General features: G+C 44.0%; 1 protein-coding gene across 5 annotated transcripts in view; it reads right to left on the bottom strand.

Annotated features, from left to right (window-relative positions):
- DCUN1D2 (defective in cullin neddylation 1 domain containing 2) overlaps positions 1 to 13,006 on the bottom strand; it is a 201,502-nt gene that overhangs the window by 19,986 nt on the left and 168,510 nt on the right. The window lies entirely within an intron of this gene.

Here is a 13,006-nt window from a genome sequence, read left to right as displayed (position 1 = left end):
TGGGGACTACAATGAAGTCTGCATTGCAGTAATCTACTATTGCCACATTTGTGGCTTGGACAATAGTTTTCCTAAATATGTAAATGTGTGCATATCGTACTTCTATAGTGTGAACCTGCCCAAAAGGCAACAGAGCACTGTACATTGTCAAAGACAAGTTTAAAGTCAACAAGAAATTGGAATGAAGCTGGACTGCGGTTGGTGAACGCATTGTGATGTAGTGTACTTTAAAGAGATGACTCTTCATGTCTTTCCTAAACTGCAGCAGCATTTGGGCAGTCATGATAGATACAGGGATGCTGTTTCTGATCCTGGGTGCATAGATGGGAAAGAGCTGCAGTTTCCGTTTTTTTTTCCTTTTCAACATTTCTTAGTCTGCAGTCTGATGGTGTCCTGTCTGCGGGCGTGTGGAGAACCTCCAGAGATGGTGAGCTTACCTGCAAGATAGGCGGGGTTACTATTCGGGATGGCTTTGTAAACAAAGAAGCTGGTTTTGAAGAGGTATGGATGGGCAGGGGGAGCCAATTGAATTCCATCAGAATAGGGCTGATGTGGTCATATTTCTTCAGGCCCTGCATGTAACACGCTGAAGCATGTACGATGCCCCTGAGGGGTGCCAGTGTGGAGACTGGGAGGCTATAGAGTAGGGTATTCCCACCTTCCGGATACAGAAGTACAAGGGCTTGAACAGCATTTCTGAAGTTGCTTTCTGGAAGAAATGGTTTGACTTTCTTTAGAAGAGAGAGATGGTATTGGGCTCGTTTGTTTTTGGCAGTGTGTTCCTTGAGGGTGAGATTGGTGTTCTGGTTGAGTCCAAATGATTAGGCATACGGTGAAAGATGGGGTTCAAAGCTGGCAAGATTCATGTTGTTGAGCCAGGTAGGTACTGTCTCTATTGTTCTTTGCAAATGATAGAATTCTGTATTGGTTAGAATTAACTTCATTTAGGTGCTGGACATGAAAGTGTGGATAACATACATGCAGGGTTTGAGGCGTTGTACAGTTCAAGCTGAGTTGTGTGTCATCAGCATATTACTGAATATTGATGCTGTTAAACGTGAGTAGTGCACCAAGGAGTGGAACCAGTGAAGGATAATGCTGGTGTATCCCATTTGAGAATCAAGGACGGAGGAATGGTCAAATGGGTTGAAGGCAGCTGAGAACTCCAATAATATTAGGCGGCAGAAGCCATCTACATTTGTGGTCAAGAGGGCACTACCATCCGTGCTGCAGCATGATCTGAAGCCACACTTGTAGTTTTGCATGGATGGTTGGCACAGATGCTATCTTGGAGCTTCTTAATTGATCTTGCTGGTGAATGATAGGTGAGTGATGAGACAGTAGTTGAACAGGTCATCAAGGCCTAGTGTATGTTTCTTCAGGAGTGGGAGGATCTGTCCAGTCTTGAGGGCTTTTGGGAAGATGCTGTAAGTGAAGGAGGCATTGACAATAATACATAGGTAAAGAGGCTTCCTATAGCGAGCTTGAATAAAGGAAAATGGTCAGACATCATCTTAATAGTAAGTATCTTTGAAAAAGTTGAGTATGTCAGCGAGATGTCAGAGAGATAGGACTTTGAAGACTGACCACAGCAGGATGGCAAAGGGATGCACGGAGAACCTTTATCAGCGTTTTATTAAAAGGAAAATAATGGAAACAGTTTTAGAAATGTTTTGCTGAAAAGATAGGTTTATTAGAGTTGACACCTAGATTCCTTGTAGCAGGGATGGGAGGGGCCGGAGAGACAAGCTTTTCTGGCGAGCAAGTTGAATTCCTGAGAATAAGATTTCCAAAACCCAGAATATCTGACCTTGGAAGAGTTGCCAGTAAGTGAGTTGGCACTTATCCACTGAGTGATGGTACACATACAATGTTAGAAATTAGTTTGGAGTAGGGTCAGGTCACCATTTAGATGATGAGTATTGTCAGAGTATGTAAAGAAAATAAGGCAGAATGAATAATGTTAGCAAGTGGTGTTATGTAAAGACTGACAAAGGTTCAATTGCGAGCAATACTCTGTGGGACAGAAACTGTATTTAAACTATGGCACATATACTGCTTGAGTCTGTCAAAAGAAAGTTAAACAATCTAAGACACAGACTGCCATCTTCTCGTCTACGAAACAGAAGGAGAGAATCTTGTAGGAGACCATGTCAAAGGCCGCAGAAAGATCAAGCAGAATTAAAACAGCGGTACTACCAGAGTCGAGGCATATGCACAGGTCTTTTGAGTCACTAACAAGAAGGGATTCTGTGATATATCGTAGTCTGAAACTGGACTGATGAAAGTCATGATGAGTAACGTATATTTTACAGTGGGGTGAATAAGAGAGGCTTAACATATGCTTAGAAAATATTAACAGACCAGGTGGGAGAGAAATTGGTCTACAGTTGGACAGGAAGGGGTGGGATGAGGGAGAGGGAATGCAAATTTGGCTTCTTGAAAAAAAGAAAGGACTATGGTCTGCCTCCACTCAGTGGGTACTCATCCAGTTAACGGAGAAAGAATGAACTGCTAAGTGAAGAGTGGGACAAGAATGGAAGCTCAGAGACTCAATTATTTACCTGGCAGCAAGTATGTGCCATTTAGATAGCATGGATGTGCAATTTAGATAGCATGTACTCTTCCTCTATGGGAGCCAAACAGTCTAGAACTAATTAGGCTTTATGTGGAATATTGTTAAAGAGGTCAACTTAGTGGGGCTGCTGAAGGGGTATTGCAAGAAGTGGCAGAATCAAAATATTGCAGAATCTTGGAGATTTTGTCTTGGAAGATGGAGGAGCAGACACACTTCAAAGGAGTGCAGGAGGTGGAATGCCTGCTGGTGAACTACGTTTCTTGACAATGTTAAAGACATCTTTAGTTTAGTGAGCCAAGTCAACTTTCTCTCTGAAAAATGTAATTTTATGATTGATCTCATTTTCATTTACCAAGGGCTGAGAGAAAGAGAGTTTTATCTTGTGATAAGTATTAGGACCTCTGCTTGCGCTCAGAGTACCTACAGTGCTGTTTCCCCTTTTTGAAGTCCTGCAAGGACCAGGGGAAGAGGATTTAGACTGCATGTGCTTACACTTTCTCAAGGCGATAGAACAATCAAGGGCATGATAAAGTTAGTAACAGAGTAGAAATACTGACTTAAACATTATCGGAAATGCTAGAGTTTGTGTTTAAGGTCTGGGCTACTTTGTTCATCAATATCCTGGCCCAAGGGGAATGTGACTACATCAACAAAGAGGTCACACCAGGCAAGCTGGGTGCAGATGTAGTGGCATAAACTTGGTAGGAGCAGGTAACAGGTCAGGTTTGAGAGTAGGGCCAGTAATGCACATTCAAACTGAGTCTGGTATAGCCTTCCAAGCCTTCCACTAGAGATATGGCGTCAAGGTCAGCGGGCAAGTCAACATAAAAGTTACAAGTCTCCCAGGACATTGAAAGCACAAGAATCAAGAGAAAGTGGTTATGAGCTCCAGGAAGGAGGAGGTGACGTTGATGCTGTGTGCTGCTGGGTTGCAGACCAATAACAGTTAAAGCATGAAATTGGGAGGTAGTGATGGGCATGTAAAACAGCTCAGCTTCTGTGAAGTTGTGGGTGTTGAACGTTTACTGATTTTCTAAAAACTACACATCAGATTGCTACCCTGCGGGTACGTTTAGGGATGTTGTAATCAGAAGGAAGGGCTGGCTGGATGCCATGATTCAGTTGTACAGTGGTTGAAGTGGGCGGGATCTGAGTGGCACGAAATGCCCATAATTATTTTAAATTTAAGAGAAAGAGTTCCCCTACTTTTTGTGAAAGCACAAGCATCCCAGGGTGGGTATTTTCGACAGCTGAAATACTTCAGCTGAAGTGTAAGGCAGGCAGCCACTGTGCTAGGAAACCAAGGAAGGGACAGGTAGCTAAAGAAGCCTTCTTGTCAGGGTGCCTGTTTGCCTGAAAGAAATGTAATTGTGTGCAACTGTTTAATCTGCACATGTAAAGGGTGCTTGGTATTGGCTTTAATTGACAGGAACACTTAACGCTTCTTGATGACACAGATTTATTCTTTTTGAGTGGTACTGCAAGAGAGTTTTCAGCTGAGCTGTCAAGAATGTCCTTTTAAAGGACTATTATAAAAAAAACTGCACTATGTACTGTCTGGGTATTACTAAAATCTATATTTTTGAACCACTTTTATTAAGCTATTTTGCGCATTGTGTAGCAGCCTATCTCACACTGTATGTAATGCAAGATAACTTGCATATTTACAGTGCTTTTTGTCACAGACTTGGAACTCATAGCACTAAACATAAACAAGGCACTATTCTCCACTGCACAAACCAGAATTCAATTCTGTGGCTCTTTGGTTACAGACACAGACCATTGCCATGCATTAAACTAATAGAGATTTTATAACTTACAATGGTGCATTTCCCACTGATTAACTGAACTTGAATTTATTTTTCACTGTGCTTTATTTTATATGGTTACATTAAGGTGAAAGACCGAAATTTTTTGCAAAATATATATATATATTTTTAGCTGCGTCTTTGACCCCTTCCCCGCCCTGAATGACTCCACTCCCCACTGCGCACCGCATCACGGTTACCATAATATTTTTCACATACTTCGATCACACTGGGTATACAAATAATACTATCATGATGATCAACGATAAAATCATGCATTTAGATATTATTTTTAGCCAGAGATCTAACATTAATCTAAGCACAATTAAGACTAATCATAGGAGTGTTCCTTACAATAGGATGGGAAATACCAAGTGTGCTGGCAGCAAAAGCCGCAGATGCTGTATTCATGTCAGGCGGGATGCGGATAGCGGGGTAAGTGCTAGTTATCAATAGCTGCTAATGGGGAGGGGTTCAAGGGCTAGGAGCTGCACTTTGATGTATGAAATTACTGAGGTAGAACCTAATGGGCAGAGGCCTGGGGATGAGTGTATACAGGCTTGCGTTTCTGCATGCCAACTCAGATCTAGCAATCAGGAAACAAGGGATGAAGGGGCATGGATAGCCCTGATGTGCCGTTAAAATAACCAAAGGACAACATGATGGAAAACACAAATACAAACTGGCACCCTGAAAGGGCCATCTCACCATGAGAACGCCATTCCCAATCGTGTTACAAGGAAAACAAATACAATTAAAGTAAAATTGAAAAAAATAGCTTAAAGAAAATTAAAAAGCAGGAGCTGTGGCTCGATGGAGTTTGTAAATTAAAGTCAAAACAATAGAACAATGGTAGGGCCGGTCACCATTTAATACAAGGAAATAATCTGCTCAAAGTGTTCAGCGCCTCATCAGGGGTGTATAAATACAGCTTACAATTACAAATAAAAGCAACATTAAAAGAACTGCAGTTCTCGAAGCCAAGAAAAGACAGACATCAAGGTCTACACGAAAATACTGGCCAACAGACTGATCTCATGCCTCACAGGCCTAATCGACCCTGACCAAGAAGGCTTCATTCCCAACCGGCATCGGGCAGATAATATCAGATGCATAGCGCACCTAGGTGAGAAGGCCCATCGTCATGCTATTCCAGCAGGTCTTCTTTCACTTGAAGCAGAGAAGGCCTTCGATAGTTTAGGCTGGTCCTTTCTGCAGGCAGTCCTTAATAAAATAGGCCTTGACCCCACAATGATCAACAGAATCATGGCTTCCTACATATTTCCCACTGCGCGGATCCATGTTAACGGTGGCCTATCACATTCAATTCGTATCCGGAGAGGTACTAGGCAGGGCTGCCCTCCATCCCCCCCCCTCCTTTTTGCCTTAGTGGTGGAACCATTGGCAGCCACCATCTGTAAATCGGAAGACAGAGGGAATTCCATTCGGCGAGCACTCTAAATGTGCTTTGTTTGCAGATGATCTTTTACTGACCCTTACACACCCTCATAGATCACTACCAGCATCAGTCTCTATTCCACGAGCCTTTTAGGAAGTCTTGGGCTTTTAAATCAACCTGGCCAAGTCTCAAGCCCTCAATCTGACTATCCTGTCACACATGCTACCATCCATACAAGCCCTTATTCCATTCCAATGGGCCCAAGACCACATACAATATATGGGCCACCAACTTACCCTTACTTTGTCAACCTGGTCAGCCACCAACTAGACAGACTGTACAAAGGCCCTGCTAGATGAGCTCCAGAGATGGAAGTCACTTCAGGTCACATGGTTAGGTCGACTCAATGCTGTCAAAATGACTCTACTCCCTAGAATACTATATCTGTTTCAGAGCCTTCCTATGCCCATCCCACCAGAAGAAAGAGTTCGCCTTCAGAGTGACCTATGTTTCTTCATATGTGGAGGAAAATTACCCCTGTTCTCTAACCGTATTCTGATGCTACCCCCCACCAGAGGTGGACTCTGGTTCCCCATTCTTCTGGAATACTATTGGGTGGCCCACCTTCATTTCATTTCGGAATGGGTGGTGCACATGAGTGACAGGCACTGGTCCCACATGGACCGAGCGGGGCATGCCGGGCTCTGTGAGACCTAGCATGGCTTTACAAAAATGCACGACCCCACAGTGCATATATGGCCACCCCCACAAGAACTGTACTCAAGATCAGGGACTCCCTGGCACAAAAACAAGGCCTTACCACGTTCCCATTCCCAAACACACCTCTGGCGTGTAACCAGACCACCCCCAGCCCTACAATCCAACTCATATGTGCACTGGCGAGAAGCAGACTGTTGCACCTCCCAAGACCTGTTCAAAGGGGCCTCTATCAAAACGTTCACCCAACGCAGACAGGAATATAAAGTAACAGAAGCAACAAGGTTTCAATACTACCAACTCTGCCACTGGGCCGTTCTTCCTGACAACAAAAAAGGGGTGACAGGTAAGCTAACCACCTTTGAAAAATTAGTAAGATCATACTCAGGGCCCCAGGGACATATCTCTCATACCTATCAGGTACTACAATGCTCATGCTCCAACACCACCCATCCCTACTAGGCCCAATGGCATCGAGTTCTAGGCACAGACCACACTAGAGGGCAATGGGAATGACTATGGGCAGACATCCCTAAAAACCTTACAAACATACCACAAAGGGCAACGCCATATAAGGTCATGATATGCTCCTACTCCCACCTGCCTTCATGCAATGTTCCCCTCAACATCCCTCCAGTGCTGGAGATGCACTGCAACTCGGGGTGGCTTTCTACACATATGGTTGGCATGCCCAAGCATGACTATTTTCTGGAAGGAGGTACTTAGTCATATTGAAGGGGCCATGGGATACCTTCTCCCAGACACCCCTGACATAACACTCCTAGGGATCAGGCCTCATTCCTTGTGCAGGATGACGAATAGGGAATGGTGGCTAATCTCCCACGTTAGGCGCGGCGAAACAACTCATAGTGCTATTTGAAGCAGACCAGCGCCCCGCCCATTTCTTTATGGTTTACACGGCTCTGGCTAGTTGCCACCATTGAACACCTTACCCATAAACAGACGCATACTGAAGTTGACTTTACTAGGACATGGTGACCACTCATTCAATACTTCTTAAAATTGGAACACTTATGTTTTGCACCTCCACGTCTCAGGGCACTTCAACTCTTTGAGGTAACCCCCAATATTGGATTAGACACTTGAAGACACAAATAGCCTCCCATACCCTACTCATACTAACATGGCCCTTTACTGATACGCTGGCAGTATGGATTGAACACCAGGTGCAATACGTCTTTTGACCATCACATCTAAAAGGGTGCACCTGTTATCTGTTACTGTTTGTTCAGTTGTTTAAGACTTTGAGAGACTGTCTACGCAGGACATTCCTGCCTGGGCAAGGCATGTAGACCATAAGCCCCTTGAAGTTGCCTTTCTTAGTGAAATTGTGATTAGAATGGGGGAGGGCCCTTCCTAACTACATTGATTTTGTAGACCTTGCAGTGCCTAACTTGTAGTTACTGTAGCATCTCACTATGTCTAAAAAATGTAAATAGATTCTTTAAAAAAAAAGAAAAACTGCTACAGTAGCATTCATTTACCAAGTGTATGAGTATCAATGCCATCGGCCTTGGTAATTAGTGAACGCACGTGTAAAGAAGAGGGCATGTTTAGCACTTTTGTCCCGAAAAAATTCCGGTCCAGGGCGGACCTGGCTTGGCAGTTCGAGCTGGACTGTTCCCCTGGGGAACAGGGTCAAGACTGATTTGCATATGGCTGGGTCCAAACTGGAATGGCACAGCAAGCAAAACAACTGATGGATTTAACCCAGATTTGTGACTGAGTGAATGTTTGATTTTTTTCTGCATTCTGTCCATCATCTGTTTTTGCAGTTGTCGCCGCAAAAAAATAAGCACTGAACAACATGATGGGAAAAACATAATGCTAACTGGTACCCAAGCAATGCCTACAACTATAACCTAGTGCCACGGAGCAATGTGCCTGCAATATCTGTACTAAGTTGTATTTTCTAGTAAGAACTTACATTTACTGGTACTTTCTAACTCCAGATCTGGGGCTTCTCGAGGATCAGAAACTTAGGCACTGCAACTAACAGACAAAATTATATACACCAAGTGACAGTATCAAAATTGTATTTGATGAAAAACTAACACACCACAATAATACTTCTGGTCAACTTTTATTCAATTGTTCATAGGAACAGGAAATGGGAATTACACCCAACACCTGTGATGGCACAGTACTTACTTATTTATTGCCCATTATGCCTACAGGCATGCTGAGCAGCAACAAAGTACCTTCACTTTGGTCTGTCTTGGGCAAGTTTCTGCGTGGTGCCCCAGCTATGGCTATGGTACAGGTGATGGAACTGTGGTGTAGGTTCACTAAGGTGGGTGTGCACGTCTGACAAGTGGAATGTGAGAAGAATTTTGCTTTCTTAAAATTGGCGCTGGAATAATCGCATCAAGTGGATAGTTGTGAATCAGAGCCAGGAGCACTGATATAAAAACAAAAGGCAGACAAGTGAGGCTGAATGAAGTCCAAGCAACCTCACAATTACAAGTAAATCAACTGCTACATGTAAAGACTATGAAACCAAGACGAAGTTCATGAAGTTGTCAACAAGGAAGTAATAAAACTCTGAAATGGTAGGAAGCGTTCAGACAATATTAGGTAAGGAAAAAGGCTTCAGTTTGGTTTGCGCCCTCACAATTTAAAAAGACCAAAATAATTTTCTCACACATGAGAACAGAGAAACCTTTGTCGAATTAAAAGACTGCACATTAACAAGCAAAAAAAATAATGAAAAACAGTGCAGAGTTAAATAGGCAGGAAATTAACTATTTTTGGGATGGAAATGTGCCTTGCATGGTGACAATCGGATATCCACTGCCCTGAGTGCCCTAGCTGCAACAATGTCTGCATCCCTGGTGCTGATTTTTGCTGTCCCAGGCGAACACCGATCATGTATCTGCACCATGCCATAGGCCTGTCTCAAGGACTGCAGTCTTGTTAGACCAGGAGGTGTTCCCAAAGCGCTTCCCTTTCACAGTGGTGAAAGACTTCTGTCTTTGCCAGAGGTTACATACTAAAATATACATATATTGATGGATGGAATGCTTGATTTAATCTCACCCACTATAATGACTTGGGGCCGCATCCCAGTCCATCTTTATTGTGCTTATCATGCACCCTCAGCTTGGACCCAGCTATATGGAAATCAGTCTTGTTCCTGCTTCAATGCTAACAGTCTTGCCCAAACTGTCAACACCTGGCTGATGAGCCCATAACAAGAGCGAAACTGATCCTGAGTTTCTTGTGTTCTGGGACAAGGAGGACCTGGCTTGGCAGTTGGGCTGAACTGTTGTCACTGGCGCAGGGTCAAGACTGATTTTCATATAGCAGGATCCAAAGTGAGATGGCATAGTGTTGAAATCATAATAGAGTGGGATGAGGCTCGAGTAATTACCTGTGGCCGAGATTAATTCAAGCATTCCATTCAACACTTTGTGTACACTTTAGTCTACAGGAGTTAAGCAGCACAAGCGCAAGAATGGCAGCATACCATAGTGCTTATCAGAAGTGGGCCTGCCTTTTTAAGTGTCATTGGAGTGAGGCCTTCAGGCTCCTCATATAAAGTTTCTCCACTGTGAGCTTAACTCACACCTACTGGAGGCCCTCCTGCACAATTCAAAGGGTGCTCTCTAATTCAGCGAGAGGTCACAGGAAGGGTGCCTGGGCAAATCTCAGGAAGGAGATTGGGCTGTTAAGAAAATCAAAGAATGGGGCTGAGGTAACCTTCTGATACATTAATCACTGTGGCTGACATTCGGGTGTGAACATTTGTCACTCACATGGATTGTGTTGAGTGCCAATAAGATTTGTAGTCGTACCTGCTGTGACAGACTGAAATCAGGAGGAGAGGCAGGGAAGAGGAGAGCTTCCATCGAAAGAAAGCAGATCCCCAACACCAACTTCAAAGATTCAGACCCTAAATCACATTTGGTGTTTGGAAATGGACTACAAGAAAGGGAGCTCAAGGCCCCCAAAATTAACAACTGTCAAGCAGCCAGATGGGCTGTGAAAGGAGGGGAAGCTCTGCAAGACTTATCTATGACCATGGCTGGAGGCGAAGGCCTGCAAGCCCCCCAGCTGGGTGAGGGGACATCACCCACAGACATTCAAGACCAGATGCCCCTGGAACCTGAGGCACCAGTACCTGCCTGCTTGCCAAGACCAGTGAGCCCTGTGAGGAAGAGCAGAGAGAGGAGGTGAGGTCCAGTGGGGGATCCTGGCAAGTGGACCCCTATGGCGAAGTGTGAGAAATGGCTGCTGCACCGATCGGGTCTTTGCCCGTGTGCAGGTTCAAGTTGGCAACCACGTATGCCTGTCGGGGCCGCTTTGAAGTCAGCCATGCCAGTTCGGCCATCGCACATGTATAAGTCCGGGACTCCATATGTCAGAGGGGCCCGTCGTTAGGTTTGCTGTGGCAACTGGGCCATCGCTCATGTGCAGTAAGTTGGGGACTCCGTATGTAAGATGAGGCCGATGGGAAGTTTGCAGAGCCAATCAGGCGATCACCAGTGTGCGATGTTCAAGCTGGTGACTCAATATGCCAGAAGTGGCTGCCATGAAGAGGACCCTACTGTGGTGGCGACCAGGCCACCGCCCAAGTGAGGTGCAGGTTCAGAGACCCCGGATGCCAATGGGGGCTTCTTGAAAAAGACAAAGATTGCAGCCTGGTTGATGACACTGTCACGAGAAAAGGTCACTGTGATGAAGAATGCAGTCCAAAGTCCCAAATGAGGATCTGAATCAGAAGCCACTGTAACCCACCCCTATTACCTGTGGGGAAGACCAAAGGAAACTGCAGAGCTGCATGTGTGATACTCACCAGAGGCAGCTGCTGCACCTGCAAGTAATACGTTCTTGAAGACTCCAATCGGACAATCCCTGCTGGCGTGGGTTAAGACTGAGTGAGGTGGGCAGAAGGCCCATGAGAACTTGATTGCCTGATAGCGCTTCAGCGCCTGAACACTTTTAAATATTAGAATCGAGTCAGGGCGGGACCCCTGAGACTCGGACTGCTAGCAACGCCTAACTTAAAAGTTGCGTATAGTGAATAAAGAATAACCACTACTGCTAGTCAGAGGGAAGTGGGACTCAGGGGACTGCCTATTAAACACCAGTGCCCTGACCTCAGGAGGCTGGGTGTATTGTTTGTGTATGCATTATTTCACTTTGTGGTTGTATATAAATACTCCTTTGTTATAAAAGAACGTATTAGACAGGACAATCATTTTTTGCTGCTAAAGAGCGTATTTTGAGTTGTGAGCCTGTGTTCGAATATCTACCACTCTCCCACCCCACCCCACGCTGTCTATCTCCTCCTAAGAAGCCTTGCACTGCTCGACCCATGCTACCAGTAAGGGCCAAGTGCTGAAGGGTTTCTTCGTCCAGTTACGCAGGATCCATAGCAGGCCGGGCCCTGGGACATTGAGTAAATGACGTCAACCCCCACGGTTGGGCCCAGAATCGCCAGCTTGTGCTGTGGCCCTCTGAATGGGGTTCTGACAAAAATCAAACAGTATCTCACCACAAAATGGAGATACATGAAAATCTGCACTGTACGAATTGCTTGCCATTCATTCACGTGCAGAAAGACATGCAAACCAGCAAGGGAGCACTAATGCAAGTGGAATATGCCAGCAAACGAGACCACACCACTTGTAGAAGATAGCTTGAATAGACAACCACCATTGTAAGACCCTGCAAAATTACTGTGAAACAGACCCACGCAACAAATGCCATTCAACTCTGCTCAGTTTTCTGAAAAACTTAACAAAATGATCGAGTACTAGGGTAACACATTTTCAAAAATAATTCTATAACAGAAAGGCTTTTGTTGGCACAGGTAGATGGCAAAACCACCAACATGTTTTACAGTGAGGGTATCATTTTTTTAATAATGTGGGCTATTTTCCATTCGTATTAACGTCTGCATTAATAACGGTTTTGATTCATAAATTGGTGTGAGTTATGATTTATACATCTATGGTATATAAAAAGCAATGAATATATATGTATGTGTGTGTATATATATATATATATATATATACACACACATACACACACACGTTAACGCAAAATGTATTAATTAGAAAGTATTAATGAATGTTTATGTATTTTGAATAATGAAAAATGTAGAAAATGATTAATGTAGAAAAATAATGTGCACGTTTGAAAATGTGCCCTTGGAGAGCGATCACCAAGATTCACGAATGTACTAATAAAATGAATAGCATATATGAAATCTAGAAAAACGTATAGAAATAACGTAGTAGTATGTCATATTGAGAGATATAACTTGTGTTTTGCATTATATTGTAAAGATTAAATTAGCCAAAGTTGTGGCCTAGTTTTTCCAGGCCTCGTGCAGAAGCTGAATATTAACGTTAAATGAAAGATGCTGACAAATCAGACTAACCATGAACTGCTCATTGTTTGATAAGAATTGTCTAGCTGAAACCTTTGCATGAACCGACAGACAGGAGACGATGGAAACCAGAATGTATCAAC

This window comes from Pleurodeles waltl, chromosome 8, assembly GCF_031143425.1.
Source record: "Pleurodeles waltl isolate 20211129_DDA chromosome 8, aPleWal1.hap1.20221129, whole genome shotgun sequence".
Lineage (NCBI taxonomy): Eukaryota > Metazoa > Chordata > Amphibia > Caudata > Salamandridae > Pleurodeles > Pleurodeles waltl.
This window is presented reverse-complemented; position numbering and strand designations above follow the sequence as displayed.